The sequence below is a fragment of the Sapajus apella genome, unplaced genomic scaffold, assembly GCF_009761245.1.
Source record: "Sapajus apella isolate SASKATOON/1434 unplaced genomic scaffold, GSC_monkey_1.0 scaffold17, whole genome shotgun sequence".
NCBI classification, from domain to species: Eukaryota; Metazoa; Chordata; class Mammalia; order Primates; family Cebidae; genus Sapajus; species Sapajus apella.
In genome coordinates, this window is record NW_022436957.1 from 23075689 (window position 1) to 23092185 (window position 16497).

General features: G+C 36.0%; 1 pseudogene; it reads left to right on the forward strand.

The window, feature by feature from the left end:
- The first annotated feature begins 12754 nt into the window (after positions 1–12754).
- Positions 12755–12828, forward strand: LOC116556825 (annotated as a pseudogene).
- Positions 12829–16497: the final 3669 nt, after the last annotated feature.

Sequence of the window (16497 nt, forward strand, 5' to 3'; positions counted from 1 at the left end):
AATCCCGGAACTTTCGGAGGCTGAGGAGGATGAATCACCTGAGATCGGGAGTTCGAGACCAGCCCTACCAACATGGCGAAACCTTGTCTCTACTAAAAGCACAAAATGATCTGGGCGTGGTGACTACTCGGGAGGCTGAGGCAGGAGAATTGCTTGAACTTGGGAGGCAGAAGTTGCGGTGAGCCAAGATCATGCCATTACACTCCAGCCAGGGCAATAAGATCAAAACTCCATCTCAAAAAAAAAAAAAAAAAAAAATTACAATAAAACTCAAATTCATTCAGGACATAATTTTCATAATTAGAAAGGGAATTCTATCAATATGTAAATATAAATGACACTTTTTAAAAAAGAAACAATGCATAAAGATTAAAAACAGTAATATAATAGAAAGCTCTCATATTAAAATAATCATTTCAGTGATTCACAGAAAGTCATCACTTAGAAACAGTTATCTGTAAGGACTTATTAGTAGTAAATGAATGGCTTTTGTTCTATACTCTCAAGACCTGTATTTTCTTCTCCTGAAAAAGGAAATGATACCAATCCTATTCATATTACAGGACTCTAAAGAACCCATTAATACTGTAAAAGCTGTGAGCCATTATTAGTACTATGAATAGAAAAATATTTCTGGGTGTGGTGGGTCATGCCTGTAATCCTAGCACTTTGGGAGGCTGAGGCAGGCGGATCACCTGAGGTTGGGAGTTCAAGATCAACCTGACCAACATGGAGAAACCCCATCTCTACTAAAAATACAAAATTAGCTGGGTATGGTGGTGCATACTTGTAATCCCAGCTACTCGGGAGGCTGAGACAGGAGAATCACTTGAACTTGGGAGGTGGAGGTTGCGGTTTACATATTGGGGCATGCCTGGGCAACAAGGGCAAATTTTAGTCTCAAAAGAGAGAGAGAGAGCAAGAAAGCAAGCAAGATGGAAGGAAGGAAGGAAGGAAGGAAGGAAGGAAGGAAGGAAGGAAGGAAGGAGGGAGGGAGGGAGGGAGGGAGGGAGGGAGAGAGGGAGGGAGGGGGAGGGAGGGAGGGAGGAAGGGAGGGAGACAAAGAAGGGAGGAAGGGAGGGAGACAAAGAAGGAAGGAAGGAAGGAAGAAATGAAGGAAGGAAGGAAGGAAGGAGGGAGGGAGGAAGGAAGGAAAGATCTTGGTATGAAGAAGAAATAACATAACTTTTAACCATTTTTAAATTCTAAAGATAATAAGGAGTAGCAAGGCTTATGAGCTGCTTTAAGAAAGGTAGATATTTGTTGTCACTTCCTAGAAATTAATGAAAAGTTTTATGGCCCAAGCTGGATTTGACATAAGCTCAAGTAAGTGGCAAGGGAATGCTGAATGTGATTGTTTCGGCAACTAGAATGGTCTGGCAGAAATCAAGGTTTTGGAGGTTGGAGCTGGAATATTGGAGAGGAAGTTGGAAATAAATAAAGAAACTAACAATTTCGGCAAAGAAAGAAAAAATAATGGGTGAAATATGGTATTTTAAGGTAATCATAGAAAAGCAAATAACAATGTTTCATTAAAAAGAACTATTAAATCCAGTAATCAGTCACTACAGCATCTAATCAAGTAGATGAAAATGAATGCTGTTAGCAGCTGATTAAGAAAAATGAAAATTAAGAGACAAATTTTGTCAAGACATGATAAGAAATGCATTTGCTTTTTTGCCTCTTGGTTTTCTTCAAATTATAGCTAAGAACTTTGGCGGATTTCCAAATGCCTGTTGACTTCAAATTATGAACATTCCATATAAGTTAACAGTTTATTCTTTTTGCTAACTTTTGAAAAATTCATACTTGTTGAGTAGCTATTTTAGGGCCCTAGCAAATAAATCTATGCCACTATTTCTTGAATCTTATACAAATCAATTAGCTGTTAAAGTAGTTCAGAAAGTAAATCTAAATACATTTCTAAAATAAACATGTTTTGCTTTATTTCTCTTGTAGAAATGCTATTAATCAGCTTATTAATTAGGATTTTACATATGTTGGGCTGTGATACAAGTTACTCTGTCCAGCTTGAACTAAAAAAGATGATGATAATGATGATGATAATAAATTGTCCTTAACGTTATGCTCCCCTTTATCAGTTTTAAATTAGCTATTGATGCACATTAGCTTTCAAATTAATGTCTCCTGCATCAGGACAGTCAAACATTATTTAAAAGTTTTTTAAAATGACTTTTCCTTTCTGAGTTTTAGATTCTGTAAAATATCTGATAATTTGTCAAATATTTAAAGAACTTTAAATTGGCTAAGGATTAGGGAAGCATAATTTTTCTACATCTGATTTTAACAACAATCTAAGATGACAAGGTGTGTTTTTTCAATATCATGAAGTAACTAAAGTTAGAAACCTTATAACTTTCTATACCATTCACATTGGATAGGTTTACTCATTGTTCAGCAATTTATTCAATAATGATTCCAGGCTGTCCTAAGCACTAGGGATGAAATGGAAAATTAAAAACCACATAGTTTTGCCATCATGGAGCTTACTTCTAGTGCCAGAAGAGAAGACAAATAAATATTTACCAATAAAATATTAAACAGTAAATGCTATGAAGAAGAAAAAAAGTGATTAAGTCAGTCAGATGTTGCTGAAGGTTTGAATGCAGTGAAGACTTACAATTCTCTGTTGACTTTGGTAATGTATGAATCATTAGGTACCTTTAATAAAAGTGATTTCAGTTGCATAGTGAGAATGTAAGTCTAATAAGAATGTATTCTAGAGTGCATGGAAGTGAGGAAGCAAAGGGAGAAAGCACAGATAACATTCTGGAATAGTTTTCTATTAAGTGAAGAAGATAGAAGCGCTTAACTAAAATGGATGCAAACTCAAGGAAGGCTTTCTTTTTTTGCCCCTAAAAGAAAAGTACCTCAATTTAATTGGAATGATAATATAGAGAATTACAAATAAACCATATCATTATCAGTTTATGGAAAAGGTAGGAGATAATTGCAAAAGCAAAGTCCTTAAGCAGATAATGGAGAATGAGTTTGACTGGTTAAATGGAGGAGTTGGTGTTAGAAGGGAGAATTCATCCCTTGTAATAGAAAAACACACACACACACACAGAGTACTTGGTTTCAAAAGCAGGTAGGTTGGTGTACATGTATAGTACTGAAGGTATTATTTTGATAACTTTTTTTCTGTGAAGTTGTAATGAGTTAACCAGTTGGTCCTTAGTGAGAGACGATGTTTGAAGCATGAAGAATGGCAATACAGCTCTGTCGGTTTCCTTAAAAGAAGATTCTGAAAAAAGGGATTTGGTTACAGGTAGTTTATTTGGGAGTTGATCCCAAGAAGCACAAGGGAGACAGTGGGAAAAGAGTGACAAATATATGTTGTTATGCCTTCCATCTCATAGAACTCGGTCAGTGGTTACAGCAATTTTGCCAGCAAATTTAAATAATTTTTTCAAATAAACATATACTTTGCTTTATTTCTTTTTATATGAAGAAATTTATTTTAAACTTATATAAGAAAATACATGGGTTTTTTTTTTCCACTGATTTTTTTTATTGCATTTTAGGTGTTGGGGTACTTGTGAAGAACATGTAAAATTGTTGCATAGATACATACATGGCAGTGTGGCTTGCTGCCTTCCTCCCCGTCACCTATATCTGGCATTTCTTCCCATGTTATCCCTCCCCAACTCCCCATCCCCCGCTGTCCCTCCCCTATTTTGATTGGGCTTTTACACATGTAGGCCTATAGCAGCTATTATTCTTTCAAGCCTCTTCAAATTAACATGCCACTACTAATAAAGGGTACATTAATGAGAAGTGACAACTCTGGGCTACTGAAATGAGCCCAGTACCCACACTGCAGAACCTGAGAAACCATATGGAACCCACCTCAGAATCATCCCACCAGAGGATCCAAATGCTGAGACACTCATCTACCAATTGTCATCTCACATTGATTCAAGATCCTGTGCTCCTAGTCAAGTTTATTAACTTCCCCATGTGTCCAGTTTGTACCTCCTTATGACAGAGCAAGCCCCCACAGTGTTGGAGAAAGCCTTGAGACAGACAAGTGATATACAAGCACTAGAAGGGGAACACTTTCAGCAAGCTAGAATCTGTCTTCCCCTGCAACTGGTGAACTAAGCCGGGCCTAGGGGATATGCAGCAGGGCATCAGTACAATCTGCTACATTAAATAAGAAATCATTGTCTCATAGTCACGGATGATAGATCGGTGACTTGATTTAAGAAGTAAAGTAGGATTTCTTAGTAGCCTAGAGTCCATGCGAGGTTTTTCTGAAATATTTAATTTGAGATTAGTCATCCCTGGGTGTTTTTACCAGACATGTTTAGCTATTAGATCCACGAGAGTAAGTGGGATGTTGCAGATACAGGTAAGGGATTGAGGACAACAGTCACAAAATTCTGTCACATCATACTCTTTGATACTTTTCAGAACTATGCCAATCTTGGTATCCCCTTTGATTTATTGAAGCCCTCATAACTTTCCCAAATTATGACCATGCTTTTTCTCTGTTCCCTGTCACCAGTATTGTCACTTACCAATCATCATCTACTTCATAATAAAAAACGTTTTCGTTTTCCTCCCTCACTCTTTTTTTTTTTTTTTTTTTTTTTTTGAGACAGAGTCTCACTCTCTCCCCAGGCTGTGGTGCAGTGGTGCAATCTCAGCTCACTGAAACCTCCGCCTCCTGAGTTCAAGTGATTCTCCTGCCTCACCTCCTGAGTAGCTGGGACTACAGGCACGTGCCACCACACCAAGTTAATTTTTTTTTTTTTTTTTTTTTTTTTTTTGTATTTTCAGTAGAGACAGGTTTTCGGTATGTTGTCCAGGCTGGTCTCGAACTCCTGGTCTCAAGTGATCCACTGGCCTCAGCCTCCCAAAGTGCTGAGATTACAGGTGTGAGTCACTGCGCCCGGCCCCTCATCACTCTTAAAACTCTTCAAATGAAATCTCTTGGTATGTCACACAAAGTTTCTCATGACCTGCCTTTCCTTACATCTGTACCTTATCTTCCACCACATGGCTGAAGCACTCTTCTTTCTAGCCATAGTACAATATACTAAAGTTCTCTGATTTTTTAGGTCTCTATATAAAATTATCCTTCATCGGAATGTCCTCAACCTCATTTCCAGCTGGATAATTGCTACACACTTTATGATTTAAAACAAAAATTTTCTCTCTTCTTGGCACTTTTTCTGAAACTTCTGATCTAATAGCCAAATCAGTGGGTTCCTAACCTACCGTTACACGGTTATCATAGGAGAATTTACTATATACGTATATGTGTGCTTGTGTATATGTGTACATATATGTGTGGAGATAGATATTTCTGAATATTTTTGTACTTTCTGAACATTTGTGAAAGGCAGTGACAAGCTTTTCTTCTCTGTATTCCAATGATACAGAGCACATAACAGGACTCTGATAAATTTTAGTTATTTAAGGAATGAATAATAAAGTCCAAACTGTGATTCAAATTTGATCACAGAAAACAAACTAAACACTAGGCTAAATTTTGTCAATCTCTATATAAATGCAAGCTTCACTATGGGTAAAATAATGATTTTGTTAAGAATCAGTTTGCAATAATAATGTACCTAGTGCTCATCGAAGACAGAGACTTTATTCCTGTTCTAAAAAAATGACTTTTGGTATAGCACCCAAATAAAAAGTATGCATTGAGTAAGTGAATAAATGAAAACAAATTAATGAACTCTCATTGTCTGTTGTCTACTGTTCTTGACCAAATTATTGAATAAAAGCTTTTAAAAAAATGTATTCTTCGACATAAGCCTGAGACTGTGGAAACATAACTGGGCCTTTCTTTTCCACACTCAGTGAAAATAAAGCAACCTTTTTGACAAGGAGCCCATGTATTAGAATTTTAACCCTTGGCTGGGCATAGTGGCTCACTCGTGTCATCCCAGCACTTTGGGAGGCCGAGGCAGGCTGATCACAAGTTCAGGAGTCAAGACCAGCCTGGCCAATACGGTGAAACCCTATCTCTACTAACAATACAAAAATTAGTCTTGCATGGTGGCAGGCATCTGTAGTCCCAGCTACTCGGGAGGTTAAGGCAGGAAAATCACTTGCGCCTGGAAGGCAGAGGTTGCAGTGAGCCAAGATCACACCACTGCACTCCAGCCTGGGGGACAGAGTAAGACTTCGTCTCAGAAAAAAAAAAAAAAAAAATCGACCCTTTAGTTCACTGACTTATAGACAGTACATAAAACTTTAGAGATCTAAATGAAAAAAGAGACACTCCTTAATTATGGGTCAAAATTTCCTTTAATCTTTGAAATTACAAATAGCTTATTAAAACCACTTCTATAAGTCATAAGATGTATTATGCTTAGATCAAGTAATTAAGAGACAATAATCTTTGTCTAATCCTATTTGTAACAAGTATGACAATTTGAAGTTACAACACAATGAAAAAAATATTTGAATTGAAAATTTGTTAAATAAATATATGTCACCCCAATAAAAAGTTATCTCACATCAATTTTCACATGCTGAGACAATGGGGCCACACTTAATTCTACCATGCGAGAAAATTTACCAAAGCCTCATGTTGACAGAAGATGATGTGAAAAGTTTGGTTGTGCTCAGCAGAACCAACTGTAGCTACAGAAAACAAGCAAGTAAGCAACAGACTGGAAGAACACCTTTTATTAAAATCATTGTGCCTTTCTGAAGAGGTTTTGACTGATGTTTATACTCTTTGTTTAAAATTATATTTGTAAGTCATATAAAGTGCTAATATCATATCATAATGGCTTCTTTAGAAATGGCGCATGTACTATTGACTAGATAAAAGCATTATGTAATTTAGGCCTTGCATAAATTATCAGTGCACAAGCCACTATTGCACTGAAAATCTATTCTGTTTGAGAAAGTTTTAAGCTTTCAATAGGAAAGAATATTCAGTAAACCCTGTTGATATACTGGCTAACAAAATGCAGTATGTCATCCATCCTGTTCAGTTATACTATGTTACACTATTGCCTTGATGCATCTACCTAATTTATAATAATCTGAAAAATAATTGGTCACATTTTGAGATTTTAAATTGAATGTTACCATATCTAATTAAGGAATGAACATACTCTTGAAAAAAGGAAAAAGAAAGGGGAGTGGGAGTTAAATCCATTTGCTACCACAATATTGGAGAGTTAGCTAGGGTATTTATTATAAGTATGAATAAATGCACATGTGTTTTATAAATTTAGGGAACAGCTGTGCTTCAAGATTTCTTTTAAGCTATCTTCCAAGTTTTCTTAATAATCTCTGGGGAGTAAAAGAGACTGAAAATATCTGCAAATATTAATTATAATCTTTATTATAAGACTTTAACTATATAATCTGACTATAAAAGAATAAGTTATGTATTTTACTAAAGAAGAATATGGCCAAAGGGGCAACAAATCCTAATTGTTTAATACTGATATTTTAACTTGGCAAATATATATATATATATATATATATATATACACACACACACACACACACATATGTGTATGCATATATATAATTATTTAATTTACCATTACTTCATCTACTAATACAAATGAGGCAACATTTTTTTTCCTGTAGTAGCAAATAGCACATACTAAGCTATGGCAATCCCAAACTAGCAGATAAGCAGCGATTACCATATGCATGGTAGATAAATAAGGTAAATACATAGAATGTAATATTTATGTACTTTTCATAAAGTTGGCTCTCACATCTACATATGTGATTAGAAAATTTATAAATATTTGAATTCACCATGCCCAGTCTTTCTTCTCATTCTTTAAATATGTGTTTTGATTTGCCTTGAACACTATCCTATATATCTTTCAGGTTTAGTGTCTTTGTCACTTTGTTCTGAAAAGCCTACCCTTTCCTCTCCAGATCAAGTTGAGTATTCTTGTTAAGTACTAATGGAATATCCCTAATTCTCTGTCACAACATTTATCAAATGTTGCTTTTTAAAACAGTTTCCCTTCTGCCACTTAACCTTTTCTGTTAAGGCAACATTTGAGCTTATCTTACTCATTGCCCCTACAAGAATCCCTGACACATAATGAATTTTAAATATATATATAGGGGTGTGTGTGTGTGTGTGTGTGTGTGTGTGTGTGTGTGTCTTTATCTGTCTATCTGTCTATCTATCTATCTATCTATCTATCTATCTATTGAGAGAGACAAAAAGACAGGGTCTCACTCTGTCACCCAGGCTAGAATGCAGTGGCACTATCATAGCTCACTGCAGCCTCAAACTCCTGAGCTTGGGACTAGGACTACAGGCTAAATTTTTAAATATTTTTTTGTAGAGATCGAGTCTCTCTATGTTGCGTAGGCTAATCACAAACTCCTGGTCTCAAGCAATTCTCCTGCCGTGGCATCCCAAAATGTTGGGATTACAGGCATGAGCCATGTGCCAGTACATATTTTTTAAAAATTAAAAGAATGCTAAAATCGATATATAAAAGAATGCCTGCAACACAGTAGTTATGCAAGAAATATTTGTATATGAATTATTATCTTTAGAACTCCCACCTCCTGCTATGACTATAATTTCACTTGTGAAGTGATAAAGCCATTATTTTATTTCAGTCTCCAGAAATTTACATTCATAAGTGATCAGTATGGATCAAAATGGAGGAGCCAATATAAAATTGCATTTTATATGGAAGAATCATCAGATATCTAAGCATGATACTAACCAAGGTCTGTTTCTTGCAATGGAAAATGTATAGAGGCCTCCTGGAAAAACAGCATTGAAATTTTCATACTGCAGGATAGTTAGTGTAAGATACCCTTATTTAAAAAGATTTTAGGGTTTGTTCCTAAGCAAGTTGCAAGATCAGGCTCTGTGACATAATGGGTTATTTTTACTTGGAGTTATTCCAGTTTATGAATGGTGCTCTGGGATATATCTCAGAGCTGAGATCCAGAAGTGAACTTGTAATAGGATTGAAGTCTCACTTGAGTTGCCAAAAGCTGACCCATTGCCAGCTCTATTCAGCATGGAATAGAATAACTCCCTATTTAGCATGGAATGAGTGCTTCATCAAGCAACCTTCTACCTTTACAACATCATACCTCCTGCAAATTATATGTTAAATGATATATTAATATTTCTTTCTTCAAAATTCTTATGAGCCTTTCAACCTGAAGTTATGATGCGGTCACTGCATGGTCCTGAATGTAAGCAGTTGAAGTTTACATTTTAAAACTTTTTGATAGCCAATTACTTTGGGAAAGTATTAAATGATTAGTAAATTTTTCCAAAAACGATATTTTAATGTGAAAATAGACACCAATTCTTAATTATTTATAAAATTTCAATTTTGAATATTAAGTTATAAATATTTATGGATGGCTATTTGACAGCTATGAATTAACTACTATAGCATATGAAATCAATTGCAACTGGTATAATCACTGATATAATTACACATATAGTGTTTTAATTTTATTGTGCAATTGGTTCATACAATGAATATTTATTAAGTACCTACTATGTTACAGTAATTTCCTAGTAGCAGTATTCATGGATTTCAACTTAAAAATCACTTGCTCAATAAGAAATTTCAGTTAATTCTGTGTGATCAAGGATTTTAGCAATAAAATTAATTATTACTATAAATTAAGCATATTATGGTTCTTAACAAGTCATTGTCACTTTGGGCATACTCACTACAGTTTGAAGTAGCCTTCAAAAAAAAGGAAATATATATGTCAAATAGCTAGAAGAAAGGATTTCAAATGTCCCCACCACACTGAAATGATAAATGTTCAAGATGATAGATATGCTAATTATCCTGATTTGATTGTCACATGATGTATACATGTATCAAAACATCACATTGTGCCCCATAAATATGTACAATTATGTGTCATTAAAAAAAAAATTTTAAAAAACCAAAAAAGTGTAAAGTTGTCAGCCATACAATGACCCAGTCAAATAACAACAAGTGAAATATAGAGCAATTTGGACCACGTAATTAATAGTAGTACTGCATAGCTTGATTCCATATATGATTTCCCCCTCTACAAAATTTGCTTATATGAATCAATACAATAATCTAAAACTGAGAATAAAGCAAAAATCTGTGGTCTCCTGATGTACAATATGCACAAACTATTATTTCAAAATAAATGACAGTGGAATTCTTAATGAAGAACAGATGTCTATATTAATACACTAACAAAAATAAATCTGGTTTATTGAATCACAAAATGATTGAATTTGTGACTGATTCAATATCACTTATCCAAATCCTTAGAGAAAGAATTGCTTTTATACTCTTTATTGTCAACATCTACTGAAATACCATATTTGCTAATTATATATATCACATAATAGAAAAATAACTCTATACAGACTTCTTTAAAAGATTCCACTCTTCTGATTGTGAAATGAATCCAAACTCAAACCATATTCCAAAATGAATTTATCCTGTATAATTTTAAATATATATATTTGCATATACTATTTTTCGTAGACATATATATAGTTAGTTTCCTAATCCTTATTAGCTTGTTTTTGTTTTCATCCTTGGAGGGTCACAGTACACAAAACTGTGGAACGTCATCTGGGACCTGAGAAGTCAAATAACTTACTGTTATAAATGAGCCTCTATTCCCCAACTCCTACCTAAATTCTGATGTTCATTGATTACATTAAAGTCATTTTTTTCTATTATATGAATAGTTCCCTTGTTGAAGTTACTGTGTAATCTTCATTTTCATTAACAATGACTATTCATCAATATAACAATTTCATTGCCAGGACCTCTGGGATTAATAACAGCAAGTATTTGAAGAGCTCACTATTTTTATCAGTGGTTATTCTGACAAACAGCAAGCTATTTTTTCATGTAAGTCTCTTATTAGCTCCAACTACTTCCTTAGATAACTGTGAAAATCATTTTTATGTTGATTATTAAATTTTACTTCTTAAATTGCAGTGGCTTATAAACAGGACAAAACACTTCCACTAGATCTTACAATAGGAGTCCTGGTGATACACATCTTAATTATTAGGTTATTTTATTTTTTCTAGCTCTTCTGTAAGAATATTCAAAGCAAAACAGACTTAAGGAGTTATGTAAATTATAGATGGTTTCAAAATTTTGTTGGCTGACTTTTACTAGGGACTGTAAAATAAATCAGTTTATATTTCAACCTCTGTGTATTGTCCTGCCATTACCAGAATGTATGTACAGTCTTTAAAGCTATGGCACAAATACCCTCAATAGCAAATCCAGCTAATAAAAAAAAAATCAGACTGGAATGAAAAAGGGCTAAGGAAGAGCATAAACAGAGTTTAATATTCTCTTATTTCTTTGATGTTTAGCATCCTCTTATTTCTTTGATGTGTTCCTTATTTATCTCTCCTTGGGCTGCTGCAAGGTAATGAAGAATATTTTCAAAGACATGCTTGCAGAATAGATTGATAGTAAAGCAACACTTCAAGAAAAATGGAGGTAAACCCAGCCCTGTTTATACGAGCTGAGTCAGTGTTAAGAAAGAATGCCCTTTGCTTACAGAAAAGCATTATTTCTCTTAGTAGTGAAGATGGTTCCAACTATTTCTGTTTCCTGGTAGAGTTTGTGTAAACGCTTAGTTTTACATTTTTCTCAAATGTTTGTTATAATTCTACTATGAAGTCAATTCTGCTTCAAGTTTTCTTGGGGAAATAAATTGTTTCAATTTAATAGTTAGAGAACTATTGAGCCAGTTTGGGTATCTTTTTGTAATCTGCCAAGTTCATTCAAATTTCTCAATTCATTATTACAGAGTTATTCACGGTATCATCTCATTATCTTTCCTGAGGTTGCCTGGATTTGAAAGGATATTCCTATTTGTGTTGCTTGTAGGTATTCTGTCTTATTTCTTTAATTTTCTGAGTAGCTCTCTAAGATGATTACCCAATTTTGGTTTTATTGTGTATCTCCTATTGCATATTATTTCCTTTCTTCTCCTGTTTTGGGTTTACTATGTTTTGCAATGTTCTATTTTCATTATAATTTTATAATTATCTGTATTATAAGTATAATGTATTATCATTGAACTGCTAATATGATTTATAATGTTGTTTTTTACCTCCAGGTAATTTTACTTATTTGTTTGTTTGTTTGTTTTGAGACAAAGTCTTGCTCTGTCGCCCAGGCTGGAGTGCACTGGTGCAGTCTTGGCTCACCTCAACCTCTGCCTCCTGGGTTCAAGCAATTCTCCTGCCTCAGTCTCCCGAGTAGCTTGGACTATAGGCATGTACCACCATGCCCAGCTAATTTTTGTATTTTTAGTAGAAATGGGGTTTCACCATGTTGGCCCCACGCCTGTCTCGAACTCTTGACCCCAGGTGATTTGCCCGCCTTGGCCTCCCAAAGTGCTGGGATTACAGGCGTGAGCCACTACTCCTGGCATCTCCAGGTAATGTTAAATTATTTCAAACATGACGAGGAGCTTAGTTATCTTTTTATATTGGTTTCTAAGGCAGTTGCATACTGACAAAGAGAAGAAGCTGTGTATGTTTTCACTTTCTTGAGATATGCTTCATGGTCATATGGCAGGCCATCTTTTATAAATTTTCAATGTGTGCTTAGGAAGACTGTGTACTGTGCAATTTTTCCTGAATAAACAAATAAAAAGAAAACCTAATATTTAAGATGGCAAGGAGTGAAAAAAAACACTTCACACACAAGAGTCCTAAAAAGCCAATGAATGTATAAGGATTCTAAATATCATCGCTTCTCGGCCTTTTGGCTAAGATCAAGTGTAGGATTCTAAATATCATTATTATTTGGAAAAATACTAATTAAAACTATAGTGGAATACTTTTAAGCACCTATTTTAATGGGTAAAATTAAGAAAAAAAAATTTAGCTAGCACTGTTTTCAAAAAACATGGGGGTCATTGACTGTATCTTTCCGAAATGTTCAAATTTCCATTGTTTCTGTTAAAATACGTTTCTGTCTAATTGATGTTCCTTTCTATGTATCTATATTTTTTGGACTTTGTAGAGATTCCTTAACAATTTTTAGGACTGATTTTTAGGCCTGGCTCAGTGGCCCACACCTATAATTCTAGCACTTTTGTAGGCCAAGGCAGTAGGATTGCTTGAGCCCAGCAGTTCAAGACCAGCCTGGGCAACATAGCAAGACTCTTACTCTATATATTTAAAAAATTAATCTATTTTCAAAAATAAAAAAATGATTTTTGAAATTGTCTGCCATTGACTAATCAAATAGCTCTTTTGGTCTAATATTTTTTTCTTTTTTTTCCTTTGGGACTCTAATTAAAACAATATTGGAATTTCTTACAGTATCCTATTTATTTTACCTTTTCCTATATTTTTAAAATATTTTTGGTCTCTGTAATGTTCTTCCAGTTTTGTTTGGTTTTAGAATCTTTACGGTTCTTTTTGAAATTTGGTGGTGCTTTTATGTTGTTTCTAGTTCTCTGTCAGATGGTAGAATCTACTCTATCTATTTTAAGAGGAAACAGATTAATCACACAGCATTAAATGTGTTATTGAATAATTGGCAAAACCTAAAAATACAAAATGGGCTGAAATTCAAAGCCACAAAGCAGAAATGGACCATCAAGGAGGCTTTAGACCCTGACAAGTCCAGACATGCAGAATTAAGCTTTCTGTCCAATAGGGAAGCTTCAGCTCCTAATATCTGTCAGTTCTCAAATCATGCTTCCTCTGCCATAATCTGAAAGTCACTGCTACAGCTGGTGGGTTCCAGAACTCTGTTGCCTTTGCCATAACCTAAACCAGCAGTTCTTTAGTTTTTTTTTCTTTTTTTCTTAATCTACCTCATTTTTCAAAACTAGAAGTTTTTAACCACTTTATTCTCAGTACTTTTTTACACTCAAAACTTACTGTGTACCTACAAGGTATTTTATTTACACAGAGTATGCAGGTTGTAATTTAAAATGGTATACCCATTTTGGAAAATGGTCTGGCAGTTCCTGAAAGAGTTAAACATATGACCTAGCAATTTTATTTCTAAGTTTATACCTAAGAGAAATGAAAATGTATGTCCACATAAAAATGTGTGCAAAAAATTTTGTTCATAACAGCAAAAGGATTAAAACCACAAAGTATACATCAACTGATGAATAGACAGACAAAAGTGGTATATTCCTACAGTGGAATAGTATTTGGACATAAAAATGATACATGCTATATATGTGCCACATTTTCTTTATCCAGTCTATCCTTGATGAGCATTTGGGTTGGTTCCAAGTCTTTGCTATTGTAAACAGTGCCACAATGGAGTACTATGCAGCCATAAAAAAGATGAGTTCATGTCCTTTGCAGGGACATGGATGAATCTGGAAACCATCATTCTCAGCAAACTGACACAAGAACAGAAAACCAAACACTGCATGTTCTCACTCATAAGTAGGTGTTGAACAATGAGAACACATGGACACAGAGAGGGGAACATCACACATTGGGGCCTGTCGGGGGGTGGGGAGCTAGGGGAGAGTTAGCAGTGGGTGGGGAGGTTGGGGAGGGATAACATTAGGAGAAATACCTAATGTAGGTGACAGGGGGATGCAGGCAGCAAACCACCATGGCATGTGTATACCTATGTGTCAATCCTGCAAGATCTGCACATGTACCCCAGAACTTAAGGTATAATTTTTAAAAAAGATACATGCTGCAACATAGATAAACCTTCAAAACAGTATGCAAAGTGATAAAAGCCAGTCACAAAAAAGCCCACATATTATATCATTCCATTTATAATAAAAATCCAGGGTAGGCAAAAACATGTAGATAGAAACTGGTTGTTTAGGACTGGGGGTAAGAATGGGGGAGGAGGTGATCACTAAAGAATAGGCTTTCTTCTCAAGCCTGTAATCCCAGCACTTTGGGAGGCCAAGGCGGGTGGATCACGAGGTCAAGAGATCGAGACCATCCTGGTCAACATGGTGAAACCCCGTCTCTACTAAAAATACAAAAAATTAGCTGGGCATGGTGGCGCGTGCCTGTAATCCCAGCTACTCAGGAGGCTGAGGTAGGAGAATTGCCTGAACCCAGGAGGCGGAGGTTGTGGTGAGCCGAGATTGCGCCATTGCACTCCAGCCTGGGTAACATGAGTGAAACTCTGTCTCAAAAAAAAAAAAAAAAAAAAAAAAAAAGAATAGGCTTTCTTTTTGAGGTGGTGAAAATGTTCTAAATGTTCTATATTTTATTATGGTGATGGTTGTACAAGTCTGTGAATGTACAGCAAATCATTAAATTGTATTAATTGAATGGGTGAGTTGTATAACATGTGAATTATATCTCAATAAATCTATAAGAAAAAATTCTTTAAAAAACTGAGACCCCACCCCCCCAAGAGAGAGCAGAGCAAGATGGCAGAATAGAAAGCTCCATTGTTCATTCCTCCCTGCAAGGACACTAATTTAACAATTACCTATATAAAAAAGTAACTTCATAAGAACCAAAAATCAGGTGAGCACTCATAGTACCTGGTTTTACCTTCATGTCACTGAAAGAGGCACTGAAGAGGTAAGAAAAACAGCATTGAATCACCAACACCACCCCTTCCCCATCCCGCAGTAGCAGCAACGTGGCATGGAGAGTGTTTCTGTGCACTGGAGAGAAGGAGAGTACAGCAGTTGTGAGGCATTGAACTCAGCGCTAATCTGTTATAGCAGAAAGCAAAACCAGACCAAACTAAGCTAATGCTCACCCAGAAGGGAATGCAACCTACTGAAACACCAGCTACAGTGGCTAAGGGAGGGCTGGCATCACCCCTCCCCTAACTCCAGGCTGCAAAGCTCATGGCTCCAAAAGAGATTCCTTCCTTCCACTTGAGAATAGGAGAGGGAAGACTGGGAATGACATTGTTTTGCACTGTGAATACCAGCTCAGCTACAGTAGGATAGGGCACTGGTCAGAGTTACAAGGTCACCTTTCCAGGCCCTATCTCCTAGATGACATTTCTAGACACACCTTGGGCTAGGAGGGAGCCTGATGCCATGAAGGAAAGGACCCAGTCCTGGCAGCATTCATCATCCACTAATTTAAGAGCCCCTGGGCCCTGTATAATAAGCAATGGTATCTGGGTACTATATCAAAGGCCTTGGGTGAGCCTCTAAGACTTAATGGCTTCAGGTACCAACACAGACACAGGGAAGTAGAGCACCATGTGGGCTCTTAGGGTCCCTGATCCAGGACTTGACTCTTGGATGGCATTTCTGTACCTGTCCTCGGCCAGAGGGGAGCCCACTTCCCTGAAGGGTGAGTCCCAGGCCAGTCAGCTTTCACCACAAGCTGACTGAAGAGCCCTTGTGCCTTAAGGGAACATCAGCCAGTGGTAGTATGTGGCAAAGCTCCCTGTGGGCCTGTGATACTGGTGGCCAAGGGGTGAGCCTCCTCTGCTTTTGGAAAGGGGAAGGAAGAATGGGAAGGACTGTGTCTTTTGGTTTAAGTGCCAACTCAGTCTCGGTCCAACAGAA